Source organism: Pongo abelii, chromosome 17 (assembly GCF_028885655.2).
Source record: "Pongo abelii isolate AG06213 chromosome 17, NHGRI_mPonAbe1-v2.0_pri, whole genome shotgun sequence".
Taxonomy (NCBI): domain Eukaryota; kingdom Metazoa; phylum Chordata; class Mammalia; order Primates; family Hominidae; genus Pongo; species Pongo abelii.
In genome coordinates, this window is record NC_072002.2 from 27,505,040 (window position 1) to 27,531,888 (window position 26,849).

Consider the following 26,849-nt stretch of genomic DNA (forward strand, 5'->3'; position numbering starts at 1 on the left):
TCTGTGATCTTTAAGACACACCACCCACATCCATGTAACATTTTTCTACTTGGAGACAAGTTACATATATGAACTGTTTTACTACTCAGGTTGTTAGATAATTTATGTAAAATCATATATACGGTGAGATGATATGGTATAGATATAAATATCAATTACACATAAGAGTTAGTGATATAGGTAATAAATATTTCAGGAGTTAATAAAATGGGGAACTCAGTTTGTCCTTAATTCAACCATTCAATAATCCCCCAACACATGGGTGGTTTTCTTGCTTATAACTGTATTTCTTCCCTGTAAACGCCTCTTCTCTCATCTTTTCTGTCTCTGAATGTTTAAATCTTTTCCACTTCTATGGCCCAGCACACGCACACACTTTCTAGGAAGGCTTCCCTGGCTGCCCATCCTTAGGTAATCTGTTCTTTCTCTCATTTCCCGTAGCCATTCATTGCTACTTTTCTTATGACACAGAAACATGAAACTGGATAGGTGTGTTTAGGAAACTGCAAGGATGGACTTTGAGAAAACCAGTTGTTGAATGACTGAGGTAAGTGTAGATTTATATAAAAGAAGGAAGCAGAGAGAACATTTTAGACATGGTGAAGACGATTAGAGATGATGAACAAAGGCAGAGAGGCTGGAAGTCAGAGGCTGGCTTTATGGAAAAAGAGGGTTCCTATTGAAAATGGCAGAAGGTAAAATGTTAAAAAGGAGTTGAGGAGCAGATGGTGTAGGACCTTTCCCAATGCCTCAGGGATGAAGAGTTTGGACTTCATCCTGAAAACAACAGGGGGCCATCGGAATGCATTGTTAAAGTGGGCATTTAGGGAAATTAATTTGGCAGCAATATGTAAGATGGATGCAGGGAGCTTATTAAAAAGATATTTTGGTAATATGAGGATAGCAGGTACAAATTTTAAAGGCCCTACTCAAGTATGCAACAACAACATAAATAAAACCCATAACTGTCCTATAATTCATTTCTCCAGTGCTGTTTCCATTCGAATTGCTGCAGAAAATTTAGTCTAGTCACTTCCAGGTAAAATGAGTCCAATTCTGCATTTTCTCAGGGTTTTGAACTCCATCAATTCAAGAGGGTGTGGAGAGGGTAGGAAGGTAGGAGTGAGAGACATTCGTTTCAGCCCTAACACTATGGTGGAGCCTGTTTCCAGAGTCCCCATCTCGTTTGTCCTTTGTGTAGGACACGAGAGGCCCCTCAGACCCAGGCTGGAGGGCATGGGAGCAAAGGTGGCCTACACAGAATCCTCCTTAGGAGAGGTTCCCTCACGATGGCTGGGAGACACTTTGTAGGTCCCTCTCTTAAATAACCTGGGTTCCCTCTCTGAGGGCCACGGGAACTTTTACACTCCGTCAACACCACTCCAGCCCATGGGCACTAGGCAAATTGTCTCCAACAGACACGCAAGTGGGAGCCACACTGCCGTTTTTTCCCGCAGCTGCTTCTCCATGACTGCAGGGCGGCCAGTGCAGGTTTCTCTGCACGTTTCACTGTCTGCTGTCTTCCAGTCCCACTGCATCAGAAGAACTTTCTTTCCATGGGTCTCTAAACTCAACTAAGGGGATCTATTCTGTCCCCTCTCAGGGCACATCCTGAGGAAGAAGAAGGCAGGGCATATGCTCCCCACACACACATTTAACTCTCTCTCTTTTTCCTTGCCAAACCCTCGCCTCATTTCCCTCTTTTCCAGCTTAGAGATTCTTCTTTTTCTAATATAACTAAGAGAGTCTTTCCTGTGGATCCAAATCTTTCAGTATTACCCCAAGACCAGACAGTTTTGAATTTAAGGATCAGGCATCGGTTGCCTTTGCTGCCTTTCGTGGCTTCTGCGGGGACCATGGGTGTCTCCGGTCTCCCTCTCTAATTGGGGGAAGGGTCTTAGGAAAAAAATGAACAATTTAGGTGAGCATAGGAGCAGGTGTGGGTATTTTGAAATACTTTTTTGCCACATAATAATGATGTCCTCAGGACCTAGACTAGGGAGACAAAAGAATAAGAAGGAAAAATCCATTGGACTTGAATGGAATATTAAAAGTAAGATAGAGATAGAGAATTTGAAGAACGTTTTCAAGATTTTGAGCCTGAGCGTTTGGGAAATGAATGATATTCAGGGGATAAAATGAGAATGAGAGAGCGACAAACCAGGTGCACTACTGAACCTGGGTGAAAGCAGCACACTGAGCAATACAACACTATGGAATGCACATTAATTTTATTAGGGATTTAAGAAAAGCAGGCTCTGGAGGAGCAATTCCCCGATCCAGCTCACTAAGAGTGGTTTGGAAATGAGCATATCCATTCATTAATGTACCCTGGGGATTGTAACTAACAGGATGACTATTAGTAGTGACCACTGGGCCACTCAGATGGGAGCTGGTGCTTGGCCAACGGTTAAATGAGGTGGTTCATCAGTGAATATAGAATGAGAGCAGACAGATGATTCGGCTATAATTAGGGCTGTCCAACTATAGAATAAGATGAATTTGCTGTTCTTGGTCCTAAGAATATTTCTAAGATACGTAAAAATCTTTAGAATCAGAGCATTTCCTCTGCTAGAGAGTGTGAGTACACACTGACGAATTCTACTGTACCATTCATTTTCTATATTCTTTATCTGTCATCCCAAACCTCTGTCATTTCCTTATGACAGTTTGCAATTTCTTAAATTACTGCTAATCTTCCACTAGTTACATTTTAAATTGACGACTTCCCTTTTAAGGAAGCATACTAGACCCCTTGGTGAGACTTAGAAAGCACCCTCAAATTGCTAGCAATGTGCTTGTGAATCATCTCTTGGGTGGCTTATTTCCTGGGATGATTTCTGCAGATGGCTAATCTTACCCATTTTATGTTGATTTCTGTTAGCGCTAACCCCTAAGCATGGCAATATCGGATTGTCCTGATTTTAGCTTATACATTTTTGTTGTTGCTATTCCTTAGCCTTCCTTTCTAAATTTTCATCTTTCTGGCATCTTCTAGAATTTAAAAGGAAGGTGATGGGGTAGGGCTGAATTCCATTTGGGATATGTTGAGAATTTGATATGTATTCTATATTGAGCTAATTAGAATAAAAATATATGAACTGTAGAGACTTGAGGGGGTCAATGCATAATACTTTTTTCTTTCCTTTCCTAGTTTTTGTCTTCCCCAATGAAGAATTAAGACCCAGACATTGGGCAGATGGAGATGAAAAGAAAAAGCTTTATTGCTCTGTCCCAAGTGCTTAGAACAGTGCCTGGAACATAATAGGTACTTAATAAATATTTGGTGGATGAACGAATGAGTAGAAGTTGGATTGGGCGGGGCACGCGGTGGCTCACGCCTGTAATCCCAGCACTTTGGTAGGCCGAGGCGGGTGGATCATTTGAGGTCAGGAGTTCAAGACCAGCCTGGCCAATGTGGTGAAACCCCATCTCTACTAAAAATACAAAAACTCCTGTAATCCCAGCTACTCAGGAGGCTGAGGCAGGAGAATTGCTTGAATCTGGGACGCAGAGGTTGCAGTGAGCCAAGATCGCGCCACTGCACTCCAGCCCAGGTGACAGAGTGAAATTCCATCTAAAAAAAAAAAAAAATTGGATTGAAGAACACAGCTTACTGTAAAATCTAATTGACTTCCTAATAATTTACTCCAGAATTAAACTCACCCATCCCCTCCTGGGCAGACGTGGACAGCCCCAGACCTCATCTGTGGTGTTGAGAGAGCAAGCAAGAGCTCCCCTAGCAGGCAGCCGTGTTTCTTCCTCTCAAGGTGAGGAGTTAGTGAGAAGGTGGAGAGTGGCTGGGAAAATTATTCTGAAGGGAAGCCCCCTCATGGAACAAGAGAGCATGGGATGAATCCTCCTTTATAACATTCCCAGATTTTGGCTCTTTTAAATCATGGAAACGAGTAGTTGAATATATAATCAAACAGAAACTGCCCAACATTGGGGAATACAGGAAAAGAATTAAACAGAGAAGTTTTTTCTCCATTTGTTTAACTGTGGTAAAATATATGTACCATAAAATCCACCACCATCTTTACCATTCTTTCTTTTTTTGAGACAGAGCCTGTCATTCAGGCTGGAGTGTGGTGGCGTGATCTCCGCTCACTGCACTCCAGGGTTCAAATGATTCTCCTGCCTCAGCCTCCAGGGTTCAAATGATTCTCCTGCCTCAGCCTCCCAAGTAGCTGGAATTACTGGCATGCACCACCATGCCCGGCTAACTTTTTGTATTTTTATTAGAGACGGGGTTTCACCATGTTGGCCAAGCTGGTCTCAAACTCCTGGCCTCAAGTGATCCACCCGCCTTGGACTCCCAAAGTGCTGGGATTACAAGAGTGAGGCACTGCACCTGGCCACCATTCTTAACTATATAGTTCAGGCTGGGTGCGGTGGCTCATGCCTGTAATCCTAGCACTTTGGGAGGCTGAGGTGGACAGACCACGAGGTCAGGAGATCAAGACCATCCTAGCTAACACGATGAAATCCCATCTCTACTAAAAATACAAAAAATTAGCCGGGCGTGGTGGTGGGCGCCTGTAGTCCCAGCTACTCGGGAGGCTGAGGCAGGAGAATGGTGTGAACCCGGGAGGTAGAGCTTGCAGTGAGCCGAGATCCTGCCACTGCACTCCAGCCTGGGCGACAGAGCAAGACCCCGTCTCAAAAAAAAAAGTATATAGTTCAGTACTGTTAAGTACATTTATTTTGTTGTGCAACCATCACCACCATTCATCTCCAGAGCTCTTTTCATACTGCACATCTGAAACTATATACTCATTTGATAATAACTTCCTATTTCTCCGTGCCCCCACTCCCTAGCAACCACCATCCTACTTTCTGTCTTTAAGAATTTAACTATGAGAGAAGGAGATTTTTTTAAATCAGCATTATCACAAATAAATGCTGGATTGGAGGACAAAGCTTAGATGTGTGGACGCAGTAAGCTTCTTAGCTCTAAATAACTCTTCAGAATTAAGTTCACTCTACTACTTGCCAACCACAGCTTCCTCCCATCCCATCTGCCTCTCCCACCCAGGCTGCTGGAAGCTTGGGTGGAGTTAGACCCCTCTCTGAGCAGGCAGACCTTGAGGAGCTGCCCAGAAAGACCTGCCCCATCTCCAGGAGGATGTGACAACTCTTTATAGGAAGGAGGAAATGGGGTGGAGATGGGAGAGGCCAGGAGTCTTCCTTTGATGGAAAGCCCTTCATGGGATCATAAGGTGAAAGAATTTCAGAAAATGTGGAAAAACAGCCCAGAAATTTAATCTTCCTCTCACACTAATCACTGTCCAACCCCAAAACAGGAAATCCAAAGCTATGACAATTCGGGAGGATGATGGCAATTAGCTGGAAATTATATCACTGTAGCGTCAAGTTTATCCACCTAAAATGAAAAATAAAAGAAACTGCCTTACAAGTTTATTACGGACAACTTTCATATATGTTTCTAAGTTGTTTTTTTTTTTGGTATTACAGAAAGAGTGGGTAAAAATTTTACAATCACAGGCTAAAGAGACTATTATCCCCAAGAAATCACTTTGCCAACCCAAAGTGAATCATTGGCCTGTGTCAGCTGCTATCTAGATAAATGATGTTCAGACATTTCCAAAAATCTGAGACAGAGCTGGGGGAGGGAGAGGGGATGAGCCAAGTAGCTTTCTCTTTCACTATTAGAACTTGCAGGCATTTCTTTCCTAACAAGAATGGTTCCTGTTTTGTCTCAGAGTAATAGACACCCAAAATGCTTCCTAGCACTTATTTTCTCTCAAAGTTGTTCAAAATTTTGGCTGAAGCTGAAGCCAATAAAAGATGTACTAGTAAAGGGCACTTGGTGTGGTCCTGTGAAGCAGAGAACATCAATGAGGCATTTTCACCACAAGAAGCATTGTCTCTGTTTTATTAAACATCCTGCTTCTATTACCAACACACTGAGAACGGCAGATAATGCAGGCATTTGGGTTTTGGTTAACTTTAAATGGTTGTGAATTTTTTTTCTGATCACCTTCTTAAAGATTTTTTATACTTGCATAAATTAGAATTCAGGGATAGTATTAGGTTGGAAACCTGACCAAGCAGCAGTTGGAGGACTGACTTTCCTGGGAAAATGCCAAATGCCTGAATCTCTCAGACAAATACTCTCATAGGTATTTCATTAGGTCTCCTCAGGTTTTGCTTCCCTCTTTGCAGGACTGCATGACATTCAGCATTCCAAGAATCTTAAAAAGAATAGCCATGTTGTTCAAGCTGTGATGTAAAAAAAGTATTTTGCCTACAGGGAGAGCTGCTCCCATGAAATCCACTCTTGCAGGCCACCCATGGTTTCACAAAAAGATACTTCTGACGGGTGGCCCTTAAATATAGTTCTTATACTTATGATACGTGATATTTTGTCTTAAAACATGATATTTTGTCTTTAAACAGAAACCAGTGCTTTACACCTTGAACACTAGCCTGGGACAATAAGAGTTCCTGCCCAAGACCTACTTTAGGAAGAACCAAGTCGAATTCACAGCTTCTCTGCTCTTAGGTGCAGGCTGTGTTCTCTTCCTTGACAATGATGCTCTGTGTGACTCTTTGTTCATTTCCCAGGATGGGGAGGGAGGAGACAGCACAATCAGATAGGGAAGGCCCCTCTGGGTGACCCTCATTCCATCCAAAAAAGCAGGGTTCCACTTCCCTCAGCTGCCTTATTCCCCTTGCCTTAGGGCCTGCCCATTGCCCTTTGAGTCATTCTTAAGAAAACCATAGAAAGCTGCGAGGGAGCTGACCTGTTGGATCCCACCAGCAGATGCGTGTTGCTGCTATCAGCGTGAATTTCAGAAATCTCCAAGGCAAATCTTCTTGCTAGGCATTTTATTCTTTATAAAAGTACTGACACATTTTGTACAATTGCCCTTCTGAAAGAGGTTATTTCACCATTAATGGACTTTTTAAGCTGATCTGCAATTCAGCTAAATAAATTAGTAGTGAAGAAGCGCAGGCTCAAAACACATTACTCTTCACAGGAATTAAATTAGTGCTTTGAAAATTTCAGCTTTTAGGAGGTGTTCTTTGCCTTTCTGTAGTCTACTAAGCTGGGACCAAGAATCATAAATAAATTGAAGTAATACATTGAGAACATTGTTTCAATTGAAGATGTATTTTTTCCCTAGACTTGAAGGTATTCTTTCTTTTGCATATCGTTAAAAGTTTCCATTTAATATGAATATTACACTAAAGGAATCTATGTACTTGGGTCTGGGCTACTTTCTGTTAACCATTGTTGAGGTATGTGATCTTTAGCTATGGGAAGCTGGAATAGCATCACACTCTCAGTAAAAAGAACAGCAAAACTTTGCTAGTTTACATAGTTTCTGTGAATATCAGTTTCTTTATTTCTTTTTTTTTTTTTTTTTTTTTTTTTGAGACAGGGTCTCGCTCTGTCACCCAGGCTAGAGTGCGGTGGCGCGATCTCGGCCCACTGCAACCTCCACCTCTCAGGTTCAAGCAATTCTCATGCCTCAGCCCCCCTTGTAGGACTTGTAGGTGGGACTACAGGCATGCACCACCAAGCCTGGCAAATTTTTTTGTATTTTTAGTAGAAATGGGGTTTCACCATGTTGGGCAGGCTTGTGTCGAACTCCTGACCTCAAGTGACCTTCCCACTTCGACTCCGCAAAGTGCTGGGATTACAGCCGTAAGCCACTGCCCCGGCCCAGTTTCGTTATTTCTTTTGTTTTTTCTCTTCTTTTTTTTTTTTTTTGGAGACGGAGTCTTGCTCTGTCACCCAGGCTGGAGTGCAGTGGCACGACCTCGACTCACTGCAAGCTCCGCCTCCTGGGTTCTCACTGTTCTCCTGCCTCAGCCTCCCAAGTAGCTGGGACTACAGGTGCTTGCCACCACGCCTGGCTGATTTTTTGTATTTTTAGTAGAGACAGGGTTTCACGTGTTAGCCAGGATGGTCTCTATCTCCTGACCTCGTGATCCACCCGCCTCAGCCTCCCAAAGTGCTGGGATTACTGGAGTGAGCCACCGCGCCTGGCAAATTTTGCCGTATTATACTTTAAAGCTTCTTTTTTCCTAGTGGTTCTTAACTTACAAAAATCACACTGGAATGACAGTGGTTTGGGTAGGGCGCTATTTCTCTTTTTCCCCTAACCATGCCCAGCTATTAAACACTAGTAACTGCTGGTTTATTGCTCTATTGTTTTCGTTTTTCTTTTTTTTTCTTCTTTTTTTTTTTTTTTTGAGACGGAGTCTCGCTCTGTCGCCCAGATTGGAGTGCAGTGGCGCGATCTTGGCACTGCAAGCTCCGCCTCCCGGGTTCACACCATTCTCCTGCCTCAGCCTCCCGAGTAGCTGGGACTACAGGCGCCCGCCACCACGCCCGGCTAATTTTTTTGTATTTTTAGTGGAGACAGGGTTTCACCGTGTTTGCCAGGATGATCTGGATCTCCTGACCTCGTGATCCGCCCACCTCAGCCTCCTAAAGTGCTGGGATCACAGGCATGAGCCACCGCACAGACCTGCTCTATTGTTTTCAACAATCCCCTGGGGGTATAAGAAGTTAGTCTGTATCTTGAATCTCCTCTCAGTTGCCTCAACACAGCCTCTACTGTTCTTGAAAGCACACTTAGGTTTAAACTTCTTCATGCTCTGCTGCAAATTGGGAAGAGATTAAGAGCTATCCTTTTCATAACATGCTTCTTCTTCCAAGGAAAATCTCTAAGTCAGGGCTCTGGAACTGGGGTGGGAATAATGCAACCTCTAGCCCCCCTGCTCTAGGAGCTGAGTGCTTGCTGGTCTGGGGGTAGGGGAGGAACGGGGGAAGCAGCTGAGATTTTATCAGCTTACCCCCTTAGCACAGGACCACTGCCTCAAGACGGGGAGCAGGGGTTTTCAGGGCCCTAGTTTTTTCAACGAGTTGTGTCTGAGGTGAAGCCTCATCTGGGAGTCAGGGCTGGGTAGAAGAAGGGAGCCCCCACCTCTTGAGGACACTTGCCCAGGACCAAGCCTCATCAACAGGCAGCTAGGGGCAAGATGAGACAAGCTGATGTCCTCTTTCTGGGAAGAAAATCCACCTACGGGGAGCTGGAGGGAAAGAGAACCCTGTGTTCTTGGCTGCAGTGATGTGGAGTGGAGTTTCCACATTACTGAGCAGGGAAGAGGGAAGAGAGAACGGCCTTGGCGCACATACCACAGACTCACCTTTCTTACCAAATTTTCATAGATTTGTCTTAAACAGATATTTCTCTACTTGCTCTTTTTCTTCAGAACTTTTTCAGAGGCTTTAAATGGTTGTCTTTTAATGGTATGCATTTGATAAATGTTAGTTAACTTCCCTGCACCTTTGTTTCCTCACAAAAGGCTGAAAGGATCTCTAAAGTCGCTTCTAGCTAACAATTGTTATTTTAGTGTTTCATAATCATTCACTGCCCTAGAAAGACTTCTTTGATCATACCCTGTTTTTTGTTTTGATGGACTTAGGGATCACCTTTTTTTCTGTATAGCAGGTAGAGTCACAGAACATTATAACAGATGGTGAGGAAGTAGGTTTAATACCTTCTATTTCCCACAATTCAGAACCTTCACAGCCCTCTAAGTCTTTCTGTTTCACCTCAGTGTATTTCCAAATAAATAATGACTCAGTGCTCCTGGGCTTTCTCAGGAGCCATGCTGGTTTGTTATTTATTCAGAATGGCAAATTCTGAAGAATCTTTATGAACCATAATAGCTTTCCATAAGCATCTTTTGCCTACTCCACTACTGTCAGTTTCCTTTACAACAGTACAATTAGCACAACTCCTTCCTCACCGTTCAGCGGTTTGTTGACATTATACCAACGTCTCAAAGTTATACTTTTGTGCATTCGAGTTGCTGATACAATTTCCCTGCACTCTGGTTTAGTGGTTTTAAGTCCTGGTCACACACTTATCCTCATCTCTGCTCTCTGCATAACCACTGGATTGATCAGCCATGATTCTGAACAATAGAGCAGCACGTGCCAAATTACCCGTTCAGGGCTTTTTCAGCTGTGTTCAGGGCTTCTCTGGGTTCCTACAAAGGACTTCAAAGTCTACAAGAGCTCAAACCGGGTAGCTCTATTACCTGTCTTACTTCCAGATCTAATAATTCACCAGATTTTTACCTCAGAATATCAGAAAGACTACCGGAGATTATGGACCAGGAATCTTGCTTCCCACAGGGTTGCAATTCAAGGATCCATTATGACTGAAAATGAGGAAAGACGTAGAAAATAGAATATTTATAAGCACCTGATAGAAATATGGCCTCACAAAACAAATCTGATTCAAAGAAAGAAAAAGGAGAGGAACAAGGATCATATGAGAATAGAGAAAGAAAATACTACATCTGCTGAAAAGCTAACATTAAAAGCAAAAAATCTCTAAAATTTTATAATAATTTCTAAAATATCACAAAGCAATACTTCCTGCCAGATCAAAATGAAATCCCTTGTAATATATGCCCCATGATTGCTGATCTCTGTTTATGACATTTATCTTTATGAATTCAGAGTTCATAAGGGAGAAAGGCTAAAATACTATTGGCATTATCTTCCTCCTCTTCATGAAGAGCAATGTCAGTGTTATAATAAAGATGAGGTTATTTTTTATAGATATACACCCCTTTCTATATTATATTATGAAATTATAAATTTTAAGAAATCAGCCTGGTTTTAAAAATGTCCAAAAATATCTTCACTTTTATTAGTAGATGATAGAGTTATAGATATTCAAAATTATTCCTATTTGGTTTTGGAAAATGAATTTTGGACTGCAGGATGAATTTGTGTGCATTTGCTATTCAAGGAATTCATAGTGAGTGAGATGCTGAGGCCCTTGTGAAGATCTACTCAGGAGAAATTCATAAAGTCTCCCTATTTTCCCTCTGGTTCTCTGATCAGCTCTAGTATGCAATTCATTCCATATTTGCAAAAGTTGCCATCACCTTTCAGTCTTAGGCAAAGCACATTTGCCTTTCTAAACTTGCTCGTTTGTCAAGCTCTCAGCTTTCCTGGGGTTAGAAGAGATAAATAAGTGTTTTTTTGTTTTGTTTTGTCTTGAAAAGACTTTGTGGTCAGTAGTAAGAACCTGAAATCTCTTTCCTTCTAGGTTCTGCAAGCTGGATATGTAATCAGGGAAGGTGACAAGGCAATAAGAGAGTTCAAAGACTAGAGGGCCACTGGGAGAGAGCTTCATGCTTTTCTAGGGATGAATAGTGGATCACTGCTCCCAGAACTGGTTTGTAACATTTGCTAGACTGCTATCATGTGTACATTCAAATCCACATTTCTGGTTATATGTCCATTTCTGCATATCATAGGGTTTATGCCATTTCCAGCGATAGATACTCCTCCTAAAGATGAGAGAAAGAAACAGATGGATAAAGACATGAAATGGCAGAATCCTTCACGTGGGGGCCGACTTTCTAGAGGCACTCTGACTTCAGCTAGCTGAATCCCTTACCACTCATTAATGACCAAAATCAAAGATACTTCCCAGATGTTTGAGACACATTCAGAATTAATACATAAATCCAAAGTCATTATGTGAAGGAAACACTACTATTCTGTGGAAATCTAAGTATTGTTATGATTTCAAAACAATGAGAGTACCAGTTTGGTTTTCCTACTGATGGGCATCTTACCATATTTTTCCAGGCTATTTCCCCCAAGCATATGCTTTTCATTTGCATCAGAAGTTCTCTCATTGACATGATCATGTCCAGTGTTCACTCCAGCTGGTTTTAAACAACGAACCCACTGACTAACTGCATGAATAACGTTTCACTCAGGCAGAATGACAATTTCTTTTTTCTTTTCCCTTTGCTTTTGTGACTTAAGGAGGGAAACAGTGATATACAGCTTGTGTTCCCAGTGATTTCAAATTGAAGCACATAACAGAGAGAAGCTAGGTATGACAATGGAGACAAACGGTCTGTAAAGCATAAAGGGATCAAAGGAAAATGTCAGTGAAAAATAGATTGAAAATGAAAAGAGAGAAGTGGGCAGAAGAGGCTATAAAGGAGAGAGGAGCACCCTATCTATAGTAGAGGAGGGTGGAACGTGGGGTCAGAGGGTGGTACGCTGAGGACATAGAGTGATCTAAGAGAGGCTGAGGGTAACAGGCCATTATTTTATTTTAGTAGTCCATCGAACAAATCGTTCATTGAATTAGACTTGCCAAATGAACACCATATATCATATTGTAATGAGGAAGAAAATGAATGTATTCAAACTAAGACTGGATCCACAAGATGAAAGAGGAAATACTTAAGATTGTGAAGATCTAGATCGTTCAGAAAAACGGAGCATAAATCAGTGTTTTCTGACTTTGTCACTTTCAGAACTTGTCCACATGAAGTCAAGATGGTAAACGTCTTATCTCATAACAAATGCGGGGAAGTGATTTACCATCATCAGTTGCTGAGGACAGATGGTCATATATCATACACAGCAGGCATTATTAGGAGATAAAGTAAGCGGTACCTTACATAGCTCAGTTTGAGGAATATTACAGGACACCTTATTTCAAAATACCCACTTACCTAAAGTCATTCCATTCTTAAAGCTTTGCTACTCTAGTTTGTGATGTGTTTTCCTTTGGTGTTAGCAGGGATTGATTGACAGTCTATTAGAATAAAGTACTATGCAGCAGGGAAGGGGAGGGAGAAGGGAAAATGGGAGGAATCCACTTAGAAAAGTGTAGAGTTTCCTAGGGCTGAGGAAGAGTTCCAGGTGTTAAATATTTTCCTTCTTTCCTTAATCTGAATGGATCGTTGTCATTTTCCTTCTCTTAATTAATATTTTATAGGAAAACCATTATGTTCAAGATTCTCGGCCGGGCGTGGTGGTTCACACCTGTAATTCCAGCACTTTGGGAGGCTGAGGGGGGTGGATCATGAAGTCAGGAGTTTGAGACCAGTCTGGCCAAGATGGCGAAACTCCATCTCTACTAAAAATCTTAAAAAAATTAGCCGGGCATGGTAGTGGGCACCTGTAATCCCAGCTACTTGGGAGACTAAGGCAGGGAATTGCTTGAACCCGAGAGGCAGAGGTTGCAGTGAGCCAAGATCGCACCACTGCACTTCAGCCTGGGAGACAGAGTGAAACTCCGTCTCAAAAAATAAAACAAAAAAATTCTCAACCAGGGCCAGGGCCATTCCCTGCGCACTCCTCCCCTGTCCCCAACCGATCACACAGACACAGACACACAACAGGGTAAATTTGAAAATGCCTGAAACATTTTTGCTTGTCATACTGGGAAGGCAGTGCTACTGGCATCTGGTGTGCAGACGGCAGAGAAGCTGCTCAATATCCAATAATGCAGGGGACAGCCCTCAAAAGAAAGGATGATCCAGCCTAAAATATCAAAAGTGCCAAGGTTGAGAAACCCTGGTCTCCTAATACAGTTGTGTAAATGAAAGACAAATAGTTCCAGACAAATTCGCATGATCATCTATTCACTAATTCGCAAACATTTAGTGAATTTCCCCTATTTTCCAGTGTGTTAGGTACTAAGATGCAAACATGAGATACACACAATCCCTGCCTTTAAGAATGTGCCACTTTCAACAAGAATGACACCATATCTGATATGAATATTCAGAGCAAAGCCAGATGATTCCCAGTTGTGTGATCAGGGAGCACCAAGAAATGGCAGCATTTAAATAGACAGGTATTAATCACATCAAGGAGTGGGGAGCACTGAGAAGAGGGTTAAGGTAAGGCACAGGTAGGAAAGAGAAACTGGAGAGGCAATTCATTATGCAGAACCAGGGGCAAACCCATGGTACAGGATCAGAGCAAACAATCTGGAGTGGAAAGGATGAGAGGTTACGTTGGAAGGGCAAATGAGGCCAGACTGCATGACGTCAAAAAGACAGGCTAAGGAAGTTTTGTTGCTGTTTGTCTCCTTTTTTGTTTTTTACTACATGTTATAGCAAAGGGAAACCATGAAAGGTTTTTTGAGACAGAAAATATCATGATCAGAGACATGAAATTGAAACACTTTCCTGGCAGAAGTGTGTGAGTGGTGGCCCCCACTGCTTCCTGAACGGGCCACCTGGAGAAAGAATAGGAGCACCGGCTCTGTAAGGCCAGGCTGCCTTTTGCAGACACTGATCTTGCTGCTTATCTCCTATTTCCTTCCTTTCCTCGCTGTTAGGATTTCATCTTTATTACTGGTTTTTGAGCTGGGACTCTAGGACTTCTTAATGACAGTTAATTTTGATCCTCACATATTAGTATCAGAATCGTGGGGAGGGTGGGGCTAGGGAGACAGGACTGAGGGGCTACCAAGGGGTGAAAAATATGTTCATTGTCTTGACTGTGGTGATGGTTTATGGTGTGTGCATGTGGGAAAACTTCCAAACTGTGTGTTTTAAATAGGTGCAATTTATGTCAAGTATACTACAACAAAGCTGTTCGGGGAAAAAAAAAAGAATCACCTCTAAGGCTTTTTATAACTTAGTGTTTCTGATTATGCAAATTTGGGGTAAGGCTTGAGATTTTGCATTTCTAACACACGTTGGGAAGCATTGCTCTATGCTGACCTTGATAAACCATTTCCCTTCCTCTTCTGCTTGGTTTCCAGATTTCCCTGTCAAAATTCCTCTTGAAGGGGTCTTGGGCACACGCCGACCTTACTTCATCAACCGCTATTTATCTCTGATCAGTACGGTCTGCCTTCTCCCTTCTCCCACTCTAATGAAATTGCTCCTTCAAGGATCATATATGATACTGATCATCACCATTTGTACAGTACTTATGTGCCAACTTTGTTCTGAATACTTTACATATATTTTAACTCATGAATCCTCCTAACAGACAATAAGATAGATACTATTGTAATCTCAACGCTGCCTCCAGAGTCATGTTCTTAACCACTACTTGTCTTAATTGCCCTCTCAATGGCCTCTTTTTATTTGACCACTGAGAATGGAAAAAAAAGAGCAACCCCTGACATTCCAAAGCTGGCCTGGCGCTCATAGCTAGTGTTGGGAATAACACTCAAAATCCTAGGGAGACTGAACACTCAAAGGATTCTTAGCAAAGCAATTTTACTTCTACGCAGAGGGGTGCTTCCCCTTGGCCAGTCACCATGAGAGCACACCTGAACAAAGGGGCATGAGAGCCTTTATTCCTGACACAAGTCCTGCCCCTGTACCCTTTCCCCATTGGCCGGGGTTGGGTCGCACAATCTGAACTAATCACGGTTGGCTAGACATCTGAACTTTTTTTAGATCAGATGGGCACGTAAGGGAGAGAGGGAAAAGAAGAAGGGGAAGGGGTGTCTGCAATGAGCTAGAGAGCTAGTTTTCTTTCCAAATAAGGAAAGGAATGTGAGCTGGTACTGATCAGCCTGGTACTGTGGCGTGTCCTGGCATGTAACAAAGGCAGAAAAGAGAAAAAAAGGAAAAGGGGTGGGGGGGGGATTACTATGAATTAAAGAATAAAGGATTGGTCAGGCTATTTGAAGAGAAACCTCATCATATCCCGCAGCTAGGATGTGTTAATTTCCTATTAGATATAAACAACGTCACAGAATACCAACCTCAAACAAGCCTACCCTGAGACTGTGGTAAAATGAGTCAAAGCAAGGCCAGTTTGTCATTTTGTCTAAGAACAGATAAAAGCAAGGTCACTGTGTCACCCACAAAATACCAAACACCCCCTCTCCCAGCCAAAATGAGTGACTGCTACTTTACCAATTACAATTTTATCCTCTTTCTAATTGTCCCTCTCTACACATAAGATTTATTGAGATACCCAATCACAGAATTGTTGTACTCCTGAAAGTACCCAATTCAGAGTATGCACCTGTTTCCTTCGACACCTCCTAAATCACCCAACCAAAGCCCAGATCTTATAACAGGTTGTCACACATCTTACTGAGACACGCCATAATTACACTGGTGTATGTCTTCCCTGCCTGCAACAAGAGATAAGCCCAACTTGTTCAACTCTAAGTGTCTTCCTGGTAGCCTTTGGCTGGAGGGCACTGCCACCTCTGCACCACATACAACTTTCCACTCCTTGAAGTCCTCTTCTTCCTTGGCCTGTAGACATCGTTCTCTCCTGCTTCTCCTCCTATTATTTTTTAACAACTTCCAATGATTTCTACTTCCTGGTATTCATGTCCTTGTGTAATCCCTACCCCTTGAGTGTGGGCTGGTAGTGACTTGCTTCAAATGGACAGAATACACCAAAAACAATAGACTGTCCCTTGTGAGAGTAGGTAGCAAAAAGACTGGCTTCTGTCTTACTTGCCGTCTCTTGCTTTCTTACCTGCACACTCTTGGTGGAGCCAGGTGTCATATTGTGAGCTTCTATACAGAGAAGCCCATAGTGTCAAGGAACCCAGGTAGCCTCCCGGCTACAGCCAGTGAGGAGCTAAGGCCATCAGTCCAAGCCTTGTAAGAACTGAATCCTACCAACCACCATTTGAGTTATGTTGAACTGGATCTTCCCCTCATCAAGACTTGAGAGAACTCTGACCCTGGCTGAAACTTTAATTGCAGCCTTGGGAGAGACTTTGAAGAGAGACATCCAGCTTACCTGTGCTGGATTCCTAACCCACAGAAACTTAAGATAGTAAATTTTTGTTATTTCAAGTCTCTAAATATTGGGATAATTTGTTATGCAGCCATAGATAACAATTACAGATCTCCATAATAGAAAGATAATTTTTTCCACAGCATAGATTTAGCTGTATCACTGACATAAACTCTTTCACAGTTGACCACCGCCTCTAGGGTAAAGGCTGACCTGATCCGTGCTTTAGTCCCAATAAACTGCTTATAGGTCTCAGAACATGCCAAGTGCACTCTCTCTGTGACTTTGACTTCACTGTTGACTTTCCCTGGATGTAAGTCTTCCCAAGAGCTCCCACACTAGAATTAACTGCTCTTCCTCTGGGATTCCAAAGCCCAAAGTAATGGAGGCAGGAAAGGTAGAGAAAACACACAGAAATGAGGAAATAAAGAAAAATACATTTAATAACACAAGATACAGCAGCTAGAAGAATGATGGCAGAAATTCAATGGCCCCAAAAAGAAGGGACAGTGCACTGCAGCAAAGGGTGGGCTTACCCACAAAAGGGATGGAAGACATCCTTTGTGAGAGAGTCAGTCTGATCCTTAGGTTGGGAGTTACATTTGTAGCTGGGGGGAATGATGGTAGAAGCCTTAGGTGAAAGAATGCGGTTGCTATTTTCGCCCAATCAACATAAGCAGCCTGAGGCACAGGCAGATGCCTAGAGCCCTGCTCCCGTGTGGGTGCCCATCATGCAATAGCCTCTGGGTACATTTACAAATATTATTTTTAGATGTCATTTTTGGCTCTCAGAACTTTTGGCTATCAGAGTTACTTTACTCTCCACCCTTAAATTAGGTTTCGTCCCTGTGGAATGTCAGAGGTTCTATGATGAAACCATATCAACTGTGCTCAAAATTGTTATTAAATTTCCTTTTCAGAATGTTGTTTTTATTTTTCCTGGTTGGGGTGGCCATTTTGGTGTAAAGAAATGAGTAAGGGAAAAACCTTTGCTAAAGGCAGTAGCTATGAGAAATATTTAACAGTATGCAAATTCAGCAGGCAGCTCGCCCACTGAAAGAGAAGGGAGGGGGTTTGTTCTACCCTTAAAGAAAGGAAGTGCATTAAAATGCAGTCATTAACTGGTGGAGTATTCTAGAATTGGCAGTTACCTACTGAGATTTTGGGTTAAGTTTCTCTGGGGGTATAACAAAATTGTACATCCTCATGGGAAGCAAGAAGAGAGGAGGACTTGGAGCAGTGGAGCATGGATCTTAGCAGAGTGGAAAGAAAGGAAAAGAAATGCCTTCTCGGCATCATTCTGATGGAAGATGGGGAAAAGCTGCCTGTGGCAGAAACAGGGAGAGCAGTTCCGCCTGCCAGGGTTAGCCAGCGGCCATGTGTTACTCATTTACTCTGCAAGAGTTTTGATGCCAGCTCCGGCAAGTTTGAAAGAAGCACTCTAAGCCCTGTTTAGGATGTGGGTAGTTAATTACAGTGACAATACATTGAAAGGGAATAAGACAGCCATGTGTCTGGCTGTCACCGAACCACAGATTTTTAGGACCCAGAATAGGCCTTAGCACTGATAATATTTATTTCTTTGATCATCAAAGGTCATAAAGAGGCTTTTAAATATGAAAGGCATGCTAATATTTTATATGGTTTATGAATTTCTTGAACTAATGTTTATGAACACAGTGTTGCCATTTTTGCTTTTATTTATATTGCTTGCCTGTTTGCTTGCCTGCCTTTCTCTCTCTCTTTCTTTCCTTCTCTTCCTCTATCATCTAGGAACCCTGCCAGCATTCCCAGGAGCCGCAGGACCCCAGAGACATTCCCAGCTGCATGATCCTGGGCATCAGCTGAGGGCAAGTCAACCTCTCTAAGGCTTTGAGTTGTGCAGGCTCCTCGGCTGCCTCAGCACCTCCCTCAAAGCAAAGCCCTCCCACCTTGGAGTTCAGCCCATCAAGCCTTCCACCTACCCAGCTGCCTCAGTCACCATCAGAGTCCATGTCTCAATATCACCACCACTGGCTGGATTGTTCTGAATATTCTCTAATCTGACCTTATTCCCACCCATCTCCATCCTCCCAAATTATTCCAAAATGTCCCTTTGCAATTCATAATTCATCATCAATAAAGTCCCAGTGTATCTTCAACCTCTCACCTAAATATTCCATTCTGCTTCTTGCTCTAACTCAGGAGTTGGAAAACATTTTTTTGTAATGGGCCAGATAATAAATATTTTAGGCTTTGCAGGCCACATCATCTCCGTTGTCATTGTTACTTGAAAGGGGTCCCAATCCAGACACCAAGAGAGGGTTCTTGTATCTTGTGCAGGAAGGAATTCGGGGTGAGTCTGTAAAGTGAAAGCAAGTTTATTGGAAAAATAAAGAACACAAAAGAATGGCTACTCCATAGGCAGAGCAGCCCCGAGGGCTGCTGGTTGGTTATTTTTATGGTTATTTCTTGATCATATGCTAAACAAGGGGTGGATTATTCATGAGTTTTCTGGGAAAGAGGTGGGATTTTCCCAGGAACTGAGGGTTCCTCCCCTTTTTAGACCATATAGAGTAATTTCCAGGTGTTGCCATGGCATCTGTAAACTGTCATGGTGCTGGTGGGAGTGTCTTTTAGCACGTTAATGTATTATAACTAGTGTATAATGAGCACTTTTGTCACCATCTTGGATTTGGTGGGTTTTGGCCAGCTTCTTTACTGCCTCCTGTTTTATTGGCAGGGTCTTTGTTACCCATATCTTGTGTGACCTGTATCTTATGCCGACCTCCTATCTCATCCTGTGACCAAGAATGCCTAACCTCCGGAGAACGCAGCCCAGCCGGTCTCAGCCTTATTCTACCAAGGGCCTATTCAAGATTGAGTCATTCTGGTTCTAATGCCCAACACAATTACTTAACTTTGTTATTCTAGCACAAAAGCAGCCATAGAAAATATGTGAACAAATGAGTGTGCCTGTGTTACAATAAAATGTTATTTACAAAACCTGGGGGTGGGCCACACTTGGCCCAGGGGTGGTGGTTTCTTGATGCCTGTTCTAAGGCAAACCTGTCTACACCCCAAGGATTGTGCTTCCCACAGTGTTCAGGTGAAGGTGGCTTTTCCCCCTTAGAAACTTCCTAGATCTGAGCTATCCATTACCAATCTCTTTGTTATCTCCTCTCATTTTTTGATGAATTGAACACTTGAATCACTTCATTTTCAACCCTACCATCATTCTTGGAGATTTCAGAATTTAATAAATGTTCCATCTAACACCCTGGTCATTCAGTTCCTTAATCTTTTAGAGCCAATAATCTCTTATTCCATCTCACCTCAACCACCCACTCACAAAGCATGCCCTAGACCTTGTTATCACCAAGCACATTCCCAATATTATGAGTGCAAACATCTTATTTCCAGAAATTACCTCCTATCCTTCAGCACATCCAGTCAGCCTACCTTACGAGTCCCCTGAATTTAATGAGACCTCCGAGCCACTGGCCCCTACCTCTCTGTCATGCCCTGCTTCCTTCACATCCTCATTTCTCTCCTGGGCTTGATGATCCAGCACCATAACCACTCCCTGGAAAACATGCAGAGCCCTCTTTCCTTTTCAATCTCCTTATCATATTCTGACCCTGGCAAAGCCTAGATATCCTCTAAATCTGTACCTGCTGCAGAGCAATTCAGTGTGGCAGCAAAGACTCACACAGCCACACTGACTGGACTCACTGGGCACACAATACAACAGGGAGAATAACAGAGTGAAATCTCACTATCATTCTAGTGAGAGAAAAATAGACAATAAGCAAGTGAAATCATTAAAATATATAGTAAGTTAGAGGACGATAAATGCTAAAGGCAAAAAAAATAAAGGAGGGAAGAAAGTAATGAAAGGAGAGGGAGATGGGAAATTTTAGATAAGGTGGCCAGGGAAGACTTGCTGATAAGATAGCTTTTGGGCAAAAACAAGAAATCAGTGAGTACAAAACCATGTGTACATCTGAGGGAAGAGCATTCCAAGCTGAGAGAACACAACAATGTAAAGGCCTTGTGATGGGCATGTGCCTGACCCTTTTGAGACAAGCAAAGAGGCCTGTGGGGCTCAAGCAGAGTAGATGAAAGGGAAGAGTGGAAGGAGATGTGATCAGAGAAGTAGTAGGACTTCAGTAGTTATTTATCACTGCATAATCAGTTACCACAAACTGGGAGGTTCAAAACAATACCCATTGATTATGGTCTTAGTTTCCATGGGTCAGGGATTTATCACAGGGCCCTTGGCTCAGGTCTCACAAGGCTGCAATCAAGATGTAGAGTGGGCTCAGTCTCACTGGAGATTCAACCAGGGAAGGTTGTCTTCCAAGTTCATTCATGTTGTTGGCAGAATTCACTTGCTTGCAGCTATAGAACTGAGAGCTTTAAGATTGTTTTACTGGGTGTCAGCCAGAGGCCACCTTCAGCTTCTAGAGGCTGCACAGAACTTCCTGCCACATGGCCCACTCCATAGGCAGATCAAAACACGACAGCTTCCTTTCTTAAGGCCAGCAAGAGAGGGAGAGAGTCTGCTAGCAAGAGGTAATGGTAGATAATGTAATCAAAAGAGTAACAGCCATCAGTCTGCTGTATTCTATTGGTTAGAAGGCAGCCATGGATTCCACCCACACTCAAGGAAGGGGATCACATAGCAGCATGAACACCAGGAGAGAGGATCATGAGGCCACCTTAGAGTCTGTCTTCCACAAGGACTCATCACCTAGGGATGGATATATGCCCTTGTGAGGACTTTGGCTTTTTCTCTGAGACAGGGAGCCATTGGAAGGCTTTGAACCAAGGAATTACATGCTGTGATTTGTTTTAACAGGAAACAAATGGAAAGAGACTCCCACAGGCTGAGGACAAAAGCACAGGATCAACTAAGATGCTATCCAGGTGAAAGTGGATAAGGGTAAGTTTGGGGTGGTGGCCATGGAGAAGGGGAAGCCATGTTCTGAATATATTTTGAAAGCCGGGCCAACGTGATTTGCTACAGGTTGGATGTAGAACACAAGGAAAAATGAGGAGTCAAGGTTTATCTCAGATTTTTGTGCTGAACAACTGGAAGGGTAGAGTTGCCATTATCTGAGGTGGGGAAGATTGAGGGAGAATATCAGGGGCCCTGTTTTGGATACATTTGAGCTGCCAGCCATTTGATGGCAGATAAGTTATGCTACGTACACTCAACCCTGGAAGGAGGAGTGATTCGTCTTTAATGGAACTGCCATCTATGCCAGATTTGGGTTTGCATTCCACACCTGCAGTACATCTGCAAGCATTACTGCTTGAGCGCTGAGTGCTTCATTTATAAGCATCAGATCCCAGATTCCATAGTATTGCCTCAGAGGACCCATTTATGGCAAAGGAAGTATGAGATACAGTGGTTCTCCTTATACATCCCATTACCTGGAAGCAGTAAGAATGTTGGAATGACATAGCAAGGTTCCAAAAGGGTGTGAGCTTGGGGATGCTGTCTTTCAGGATGAAGTCTATGCACTGAGCTACTGGCTGATATAGAGTGTTGTGTCTCTGACAGTCAGACTTCATGGGTCCAAGAATTAAGGGGTAAAAGAAGGATTGGCCCTTTCAACATCACTCACAGTGACTCACTAATCCTGCAAGTCTAAGCTCCAATGGATTGAAAATTCTTGTTCTCAGTAGAACATTGCTTCAACCTGGGCACAGTAAGATGTCCATGGAAACTAAAGCAAGTCTGAAGCCTGGACAATTTCGTCTCTTCAAGAGGAGATAACAGCAGGCAAAAGAAGTTTCTATATGAACATGGGAAATCAATTCTGATTATCATGAACAGCTACTTATTGTTCCTGCTACTATGCAACCTGGAGGACCATATCTGGAACCCAGGGAATTCATGGGGGCATCTCATAAGTGCTCCAGGATGGGTGAATCTGTGAAAAAGTCGACCCAATGTGGACATAAGTAGAGCTGAGATCTGCAAGAGATTGGCCAGCAGACATGGGTGGTGCCTCACATCATGCCTTGCCACCCACCCTGATTTCAGTGGCAGGTATGGCAGACAGTTCTTGTGTATGTGGCAGTATGTGACCTCCAGTGCCTTCTGCTTCAGAACTTTCTCTGAGGTTGCACTAGCTCACTCAGCTGAGGACATGTGGTTGGGATAGTGAAGGGATTTAATGTCTTCAGAAGCAACCCCAGAGCAAGAGGTGATGGGAATGATAGAGAATGTCCAGGCTTCTGTGTTTTGGTGGGATACTTTTCTGCGTGGGTCCTCAAGGGTTTTCTAGTGGGACATGAGCCTCAGGTGCCCAGAGCAGCAAACAACTCAATAACATACATTGCATTGGCTTTGGCTTTTATTCCTTCTGTTCCTTACACTTTCCCTCCTTAAATTCTGCCTCTCAGGATCACCACCCAAATCCAGTTTAGGTGCTAGTCCCCCCGGCCTGTGCTTTGTGGACCTTCACTGACAGAGGAAGCCTTGAAGTCTACTGAGTCTGCAGCACAGCTCCCAGGAGTCCCTGGGGCAAGCCTAGGGCTTCCATGGACAGCAGAGCCCAGGGCTCTGACTCCTTCTAAATCCCAATCTCTTCTTTATTTCTAAGAAATGCCCTATCCACAAAGGGTCATTTCAAATGATAACTTGTTTTAGGTATGCAGTTCAGTGAAAATCTGCATCGATTAGAAAAAGTTTAAGACTTCTTCCTGACTAGAATTGAAATTGCACCCCCCAACTTTCCTAGTCCTACCCCATATGGTCAAGTTAAAAGTGATTTAAAGACAAAGATATCGCTATCTTTAAATCATTTTTAACTTGAATTTGATGCAAATAAGGCAGCGCATATTCATGTATTGTTTTATTACTTTTATGCTAAAGTTCCTGTTTCATTTATATGGTTTCCACTTAGAATGGGCATCTCCTAAAAGAGAGGAACTAAGTTTGTATAAGCCTCTTTGTTATGCAGTTAAATGCATTATATATATATAGAGAGAGAGAGAGAGAGAGATTTTATGCCACAGGTGAAATTGTTTCTTTACTTGAGGATGAGTGCTCCTTCTGTCCATTGAGTTAGACTATGGATAAATTCATCACACATGAAAAAGAAATCCTTTAAAATTATATGCATCTTTCCTGATCTAAATCAGTTCAGAACTATCATTTTGACAAATGTCTGAAAGTCTTAAAAGACCTAATTTCCCAGAGGTCAAAACATGGCAGAAAGAGGAATGAGATGGAGGACATTTGGCTAACGGCTTCACAGGCTGGAGTGGGAAAATTGAGAGCGTCATACACCATGATGACATAGAGGTGCCCATCTTGCCATACTTCATCCCAGCTTAGATATCATAAAAAAATGCCAGCTTTTATCAGCTCTCTAATGGATTTGTTAGCAGTTCACGCAAGGGAGTGTCCCTTCTCATGATCTTCCTTTCAAAGAGTACATTTCTTTTCTTCCTAATTGTGCTCCATCATAAGAAGGAAACTGGTTTATAGAGCAGGGTGTCCTCTGATCAAAATGAAATTAATAAAGAATCAGAGGATTTTCCCCAGGGTATTCCAATAGCCTCTCCAACTAAAACAGCTTCTGATAACTGACAAGGATCATGCAGTTTTATGATCAGAGTCCTCTGCTCTGGCTCAGCTCTTCATCTCATGTCTTTGAGATATCATGCCAGGTTGCTGGATGTCAAAAGGGAGAACAACACCAGGCTTCACATCTAAACAGTCCTTTTGTCCACCTGTGAGCACAGATTATCTGAATTAAGAATGTTACACAGCTATGAGAAATGTATTTTCCTTACAATGCAACACCCTGATTGGGGTAATTAAACAACAACCATTAAAAGTACTTTTCCAAATTCTGTTTTCCCCCTAATTTAATGACACAGATTTATTTCTTAGCAGGCATATCTATAAAACAAACATGGGGTTCATTTATTAATCAGTAGAAGGATGTGCTATTGGGCTTTTCTTGGCTTTGGCTGTTAGTTACATTTAAAAACCACAAAGATTAAGGCAATGAAAAAATACACTGTATTTTATTTGTGTTAATGTCAAAGCACAATGATGAATTGAGTTTCTCAGGCTGTACAACTGAGGAAAACCTTACATGGGATGAGGGGCTCTTGCTGAGATTAGCCTTGCTGAGATGAGATCCTTTTTGCCCTGGATAGATGCTCTCACCCCGGAAGTGATGAGAGAAGCCATCTTCCTCCAGCATAGAAGGCTTTCACCTCTCTGTCACAGCAAATTAAATCACAGAATTTGCCTTGCTCATATTTTAGAGCCCGGTGCAAGTCTCATCTTCCCCTAAACCATAGTCAGATATCTTCATTCAGTATTCTCTTTCCCTGAACATTTAAACAATTGTTGTCCCTAGTATCTGTTCTAGCACTTAATCATTTGTTATTTTGTATTATTTAACAGTTTATGCATTTATGTCTCATTTCCTTGTTCAAATTTTCTTTTTTTTTTGCTTGTTCAAATGTCTAAGCTCTTACAAAATCATATCTACTGAGCCCAGGGCTAGGAAAATAACACAAACTCAATAGTAGATGTTTGAATGGATAGATGAATCAGGATGGATTCAGACTGAGAAATGGGGTGGCATCAGTGTGTGGTGACTTCGCCAGTTTGGAATACTTCTCAGTCTACTCTGAGAATGACTTGGAGAACTTTGTACTTTGAGACCATCAGCAGTTAAGGAAGATACTGATATGGACAGGAGGCAAGGAAATACTGGGTAGAAGAGGGTGGTTCCCTGGGAAAGGCCCCACCCCCGACTCTGGAAACCCTCAGCCCTAAATGGGAGCAGGCATTCCTGTTTGTGCATCCATATGTTGCCTTTTGACCTGCCTTATCCTGCACCCATATAAACCCCAAACCCCAGGCTCCATGAGCAGAAGAGCAGAGGAGCAGAAGAGCAGCACAGCAGAGAAGGAGAGAAGAGAAGGAGCATCTGAAAGCTGAGAGTAATTTGGCTGGGGACGGTTGGAGAGGAGATTGGCCATGGGGCAACCAAACTCCAGGGGCAGATCATCTTCCCACTCCATCCCCTTTCCAGCTCCCCATCCATCCTGCTTAGAGCCACCTCCATCTGGCAATAAAATCCCCCACATTTGTGCTCCTTCAATTTGTCTGTGTGACCTAATTCTTCTTGGATGCCAGACAAGGACCTGGATACCAAGAGGGCACTGAGTTGGTTAATACTTAAGCCATCTGTGGATGGCAGAGCTAAAAGAGCACTGTAATACATCCACTGGGGCTTTGGGAGTTGCAGGCATCCACCCCTAGATGCTACAGTGGGGCCAGAGCCCAAAAGTGCTCCCCTCGGCTCTTGCACCTGCCCGTCTGTGTGCTCCCCCTCCCATAAGGGGTTGAGTGCACAACGGCCAAACAGACAAGCCACACCCATCGTATGTCCTGTGAGGGAGATCAGGGAACTCTCTCATTTCAATACTACACAGGAGTTTGGTTACTGCCCTGAGATGATATTAAAAAGACTTACATTCAATATGCTCTTGAAATGAATTATAAGACATCATTAAAAGAAACTGATTTACTTTTTTCCCAATTTGGGAAATACAAATAATATGCATAATGTTTTCTCTATTGTATTTCTCATCTTTTTAAAGGACAAAACAAAATTCAAAAGAGCAGGAGTTCAGACATCACTAACTTTCTGCCCAAGCCATCACAACAACTTGTATCAGTGAATCCTTTCGCCATTTTTTTACTTAGAATTCTACTAAGGTTGATGCAGGAATTCAAAGTCTCTATTGTTGGGGAATCACACTGGTCTCAAAACTTCAGTCTTTTTAATATTTATTCTTAATCTCAAATCCTGTGGCTTTCTTTGTTTTAGCCAAATTACATACATTCTCCTCATGACAGTAATCCTATTCCCCCTTATCCTCAGGGATACATATGTTCCAAGACCCTTCCCCGTGGATGCCTGAAACCTTGGATAGTATGGTACCCTATATATACTGTTTTTTTTCCTATACATGCATACCTATTATCATTCAACTTATAAATTTAACTTATAAATTAGGCATAATGAGAGATTGACAATGATAATAATAAAATATAAATTTAACTTATAAATTAGGCATAATGAGAGATTGACAATAATAATAATAAAATATAACAATTATAACAATATACTGTAATAAAAGTTATGTGAATGTGGTTTTTCTCTCTTTCTCTCTCCCTTTCTCTCTCTCAAAGTATCTTAAGATTTTCCAGTGGTGGCTGACCTCAGGTAACTGAAGCTACAGAAAGCAAAATCACAGA